Here is a 5,811-nt window from a genome sequence, read left to right on the forward strand (position 1 = left end):
TGAAAGTCAGTCAGCATATAGACAGTTCTGGTTCCAGAGGGCTCAACGTGTTATGAAATCCGTAATTGTGATTAAACACATAATGTTTCACTTGTTTATACACTGTGTACATGGTTACTGAATACATTAAAAACAATAAACATTAAGCATAGAAAATAAAAATGCATGTTTTGAAATAATTTCTTACCTCAACTGCCAGTTGTCTCTGCCTAGAGAAAGAAGTTATCTAAAGCTGGGAGGAGGATGAGCGGATAGAGATTCTATTTAGTGGTGTCAGATCAGCTTTCTTAAATTCATTGTCAAGAGAAAGTTGAACACCAGCTACCTTCTTCTGTTAGAAGGGGTCTGTGAGAAGTCGTTTCCAAAGCCTTGCGCACATCTCCGTGCATTGGACTGCTAATTCTCAGTTTACACTTGCGCAGGCTCCTTAATTCCCCCATCAGCACACCTTGTTTAGATGATGTTTCAGAATGTCATCCGTAGTCTCTTGTGGTTCCTTTCCTCTGAAACCAAACTCATAGGCCAGCATTCAGTATCCACGGAGCATCTGACTAAAGGTAAAGGTACCCACCATCAGCAGACCTAACTGCGTTATCGCTGGTGTTGGTACTTTCATTTTGCTACCTTCCATTCTTCTCTTTTAACAAACTAAAATCTATTATTTACCCATATTTATTTAGTTTAATTTTTTCACATAGTAGGTGTGTTTATTTATAGGATACATGAGATATTTTGATACAAGCATACAATGTGTGATGCTCACATCAGGGCAAATGGGGTATCCATCACCTCAGGCATTTATTATTTCTTTGTTACAAACACTCCAGTAACTCTTTTGATTATGTTAAAATGTACAATAAGTTATTGTTGACTGTAATCACCCTGTTGTGCTATCAAATACTAGATCTCATTCGTTCTACCTATATTCATTTTTTACAAGACGATAAAAGCAAAATGCTACAGTTACTCAAATAATTGGATAATAAATCAGAAACGATGATTGCCAAAAATAGAATGTTGTGAGGCAGACAGAAAGACCACCACAAAATAGCTTAACATTCATTTGTCAGTGGGAGTGTGAATGTCCTGATTGGGAGACTTCAGGAGATCCAGTCTGGGAGTCGGGAGTCTGTGTAAAGGTTGTGTGGAAGTCAAGGTCTGCTGAGATCTCTTTGAGGAATAGCCACTGCTGATAGCAACATTAACTTAAAAATAAAACATTATATTATGGGATCTTTGGGGTATAGATTTTCTGGCTGGAAACCTGTGGCTGGTGGTGCCTTTGCCTGAGTTTTGCTCAGGCCCTCTGGGCCCTGGCACGCTGCTCTGCCCGCTTGGCCTGGCAGGCTGCGCTCAGCTCATACTGCTAGCCTGGATTCCACACCTACAAGGGAGACCACGAGTCAGGCATGGAGCTGCGAGAGGTGTGTGAGCGAGCGCGGGGTCCAGCCACTGCATAGTCAGATATGCCAGCTGCTGCTGTGGGGCTGGCAGCTGCAGGGGCCAGCATGGGCATCAGCTCTCTTGAGGCTACAGCTGGACCAGGTGCACTGCAAATCCCTGGCTGGCACTGGGGAATGTAGCACCCAGAAGCTTAGAGATGCCAGGAATATAGCATCCAGAAGCTTAGAGATGCCAGGAACTGCAGGGCCCTAAGAGGGAGTCACAGCCCTGGCTCAGGGAGCTCCCAGGTCTGGGCTCCCCAAAGAGCTTCAGCTCTTCCTTCCTTCCCTTCACCAGCAACGTGGAGAGCAAGCGGCATGTTTCGGCCCTGTTTGTGTTACAGCTCTTTTAGCCTTGCCATTTGGTGGGTCCTGAGTTCTTGTCTTGCAACCAGGAAGAATGAGGTACGCAGACAAGTGAAGGGTAAGCAAGAAGAGGAACTTCATTGCAGCATTAGTTCATGGGGAAATACATATATATATATATATATTTTTTTTTTTGAGACGGAGTTTTGCTCTTGTTACCCAGGCTGGAGTGCAATGGCACGATCTCGGCTCACCTCAATCTCCGCCTCCTGGGTTCAGGGAATTCTCCTGCCTCAGCCTCCTGAGTAGCTGGGATCACAGGCACGCACCACCATGCCCAGCTAATTTTTTGTATTTTTAGTAGAGACAGAGTTTCACCATGTTGACCAGGTTGGTCTCAATCTCTTGACCTTGTGATCCACCCGCCTCGGCCTCCCAAAGTGCTGGGATTACAGGTGGAAATACTTATATTTTAAAATTTAATTTTTCACAAAGCTTTCCAAGTATACTTTCTTTCCCTAAAGAAAAGCAAAATACAGTTACTGTTACTATGACTCAACTTAATTTTTCTACTTTATGATGGTGCAGAAGTGATACACGTTCAATAGGAACTTTACTTCACGTACACAGGCAACCATTCTGTTTTTCATTTTCGTACAGTATTTAATGAATTACATAAGATACTCCATACTTCATTGTAAAATAGGCATTGTATTAGGTGATTTAGCTCAACAGTAGGCTAATGTAACTGTTCTGAGCACACTCAAGGTAAGCTAGGGTAAGGTATGATGTTTGGTAGGTTAAGGGTGTTAAGTGCATTTTCAACTTAGGATATTTTCAAACTTAGGATGGGTTTATTGGTTGGAGCCCTGTAGTAAGTCAAAGAGCATCTGTACAAGCTAACAGGCCGTGAAGTTGCCCCATATTTTCCACAGCAGAGGAGCTGCTCACCAGTTTATATAGTTTGGATTTTTGTCCCCTCCTAATTTCTTGTGGAAGTGGATTCCCACTGTGGAGGTGGGGCCTAGTGAGAGGTGTTTACATCATGGGTGTGGATCCCTCATGAAGGGCTTGGTACTCTCTGCAGTAATGAGTGAGATCTCACTGCTAGTTCACGAGAGCTGGCTGTTTAAGTGTGGCTGGGATCTCCCTTGCTCCGCCTCCCACCACATGCCGTGCCTGCTCCTCCTTTGCTTTCCACCATGAGTAAAACTTCCTGAGGCCTCACCGGAAGCCAAGCAGATGCTGGAGCCAGGCTTGCACAGCCTGCAGAACCATGAGCCAAATAAACCTCTTTTCTTTATAAATTACCCAGCCTCAGGTGTTCCTTTATAACAACCTAAAATATATTAATACACCAGTACAGAGGATGGTCAGGGAGAGCCTTCTGGTGTTTTGGAATTTGTCACTTCAGAAATAAAAGAATTTTCAGTGACTCACAATGGTTTATCATTGATTTTTTTAATTATATTATTATTATGTCCATATATTATTATATTAAAAAGCTGGGCAGCTCTTTCCTGCCCAGAGCTCATTTCTTGGAGTTATTAATTTTATTTGTGGGTTTTTTTTTTGGTTTTTTTTGCGGTTTTTAGAGACAGAGTCTTGCTCTGTCACCCAGGCTGGAGTGCACTGGTGGTGATCATAGCTCATTCCTTTGTTTTATACAATATAAAAGACTTGCGTACTGCAAGTCCTTCTAGTATATGATATAGCTCTTTCTAATAGCATGCTCCCTGCAGCAGTTACTCACAATAAGTTTGAACCCAGTAAAATTGCTTTTCACAAGTTTCAAGTCTAAATACAATCAGGGTCTCATTCCTTGACAAGACTCAGCTCTCTAATTTATCCAACAACTATGGCACTCAACCAGTCACTTGTCTCCCCTGAAGGGCCACCCTCTCTCATTCCAGCCCTTTTACCTGTGCTACTTCCTCTGCCTGGAGTTCTCTTCTCACTCCCCTCCCTGCTAGCCTGACAATCTCCTCATCCTTTACCTTCTCCTTAAGGCAGCCCTGACACCCTACACCTGAGTTACATTTCCCTTTCTGCAGCTCAAAGAATCCTGTATCCTCTCATCACAGGATTCTTCACATTGTATTGTTACTGCTTCTCCTCCGAGGGCAGAGATCAGATGTGACTTTTCACAGTTGTGAGCAGATAGCAGGTGAACAACAAAAATTTGTTAAATGATATGAATAGTTAAATGAGTGATTCTCCTCAGCAGTGAAGACAGAGTTGTATTAAATCAGGTCTAAATCAATTCACTTTTAAATGATATAATTTTGTTTAATGTGTCACTCCATAGGGTTGGGATGAGGATTAAGTAGCTAAAAACAACATGTGGATCTATTGAGGGCCACAAGATGTAGCCTGTTCATTTGAGGACATCCGCTTATTTTTAAAGTCATCTGATTCATTTATTGTTTACTCTGAGGTGTGGGAGGTGGCAGTTTTTCGAATAAACAGATTAGAGGCATGATGTTTGCTTTTGTTTGCCCTGAGTGTTCTTTGAAGAAGCAGAACTTCTTAGGTGGAGTAAGCTCTTTTCCTTGTCTCAGGCTCCAGCTCTTGCAGGCCTGGACATTCATCCCCCCACTGACCCTCTGCCACTACTGGTGGTTGGGCTGGTTCTGCATGCGGTAGCCATGATCGTGTGGTCACAGGTGCCCGAAGTTGCTCCTTTGAAGACTTAAATGCCTGCACTATGTTGCCTAATTTTTCTAGTATTCTTTTTCCTTTTAACCTGATCCCAAGCATTTTTATATATCCAGCGTTGTTTAACCAAAGGCATTCTTAATAACTATGATTAGACAACTCATTTAACAATGCTCTGAGTTTCACTTTAAAAATGAACCTAATATGAAATTTTGCCTTTTACATTCAACAATTCCTATTGCCGCTCTTTCCCTTGCCGAGATAATGGAATAAGCCTCCTAAAACAAGATACTCAAGTAGAACTGCTAAGTGGGTGAGCTAATCATTACTTGAAGGAAATTGCTTTTTAATCTCTACATACGTGAGACTAGACAGAATTTCAGCTCAAGTTCTTGATAGCTCATTTCCATCAGATGTTCAGCTTGTAAGAACAGTTATTGGAGTCTCGGACTCTCTGGACCCTCCCTCCAGCCCAGCCTCGCTAGCTCCGCCTGCGGTGTGTGCTCCCGCCTCCAACTCAAAATGCCTGTCTGGGGCCTGCGGAAGGATCGCGTACCACGCAGAAGAGGTGCAGTGTGATGTCAGGAGCTTCCACCGCCGCTGCTTTCTCTGCATGCTTTGCAGGAAAAATTTAGATAGCACATCAGTGGCAATTCACAGTGAAGAGATCTACTGCAAATCCTGCTATGGAGAGAAGTAAGGGCCAAAAGGCTACGGTTACGGCCAGGGCGCTGGCACACTTAACAGGGACCATGGCGAGAGGCTGCGCATTAAGCCAGAGAGTATTCAGCCTCGCAGGCCTACAACAAATCCAAACACTTCTAACTTGGCTCAGAAATATGGAGGTGCTGAGAAGTGCTCCAGATGTGGGGATTCTGTATATGCTGCTGAGAAGATCATTGGAGCTGGAAAGCCCTGGCACAAAAACTGTTGCCGACGTGCAAAGTGTGGGAAGAGTCTTGAACCCACAACTCTGACTGAAAAAGAAGGTGAAATCTATCTTAAAGGATGCTATGCAAAGAACTTTGGGCCCAAGGGATTTGTTCATGCCCAGTAAGGTGTAAACCAAGAACTAATCATCACACACTGAGAATCTCTTCACAATCCAAGCACAGATAATCTTTAACTCTAAACTACTGTGAAATTCTACCAGCATTAAGTACTGTATATTACCCTGTACTTGGATAGGCTGGCTAACTCCTAGGAAGAGAGTGCTCTATCATATCCTTTTGCTTTATTCACAAACGTTTTGAGGGAACATTTCTTTTACGTTTTAAATAAAACTTCAGCTTGAAAAAAAACCAGTTATTTTCTGTGAACTTCAGGAGCTTTGGAGGGTATATGGCATTAAAACAATTGGGTGTTCTTAGTAACTTTGTTCATCACCACCTCCCTAAGTTAAGAG

At 43.0% G+C, this 5,811-nt stretch overlaps 1 pseudogene; it reads left to right on the forward strand.

Moving 5' to 3' along the window:
* The first annotated feature begins 5,004 nt into the window (after positions 1 to 5,004).
* On the forward strand, positions 5,005 to 5,603 carry LOC105719847 (cysteine and glycine-rich protein 2-like; annotated as a pseudogene).
* The last annotated feature ends 208 nt before the right edge of the window (positions 5,604 to 5,811 follow it).

The sequence above is a fragment of the Aotus nancymaae genome, unplaced genomic scaffold (assembly GCF_030222135.1).
Source record: "Aotus nancymaae isolate 86718 unplaced genomic scaffold, 86718_ANA_hifiasm-v0.15.2.pri h1tg000002l, whole genome shotgun sequence".
Classification (NCBI taxonomy): domain Eukaryota; kingdom Metazoa; phylum Chordata; class Mammalia; order Primates; family Aotidae; genus Aotus; species Aotus nancymaae.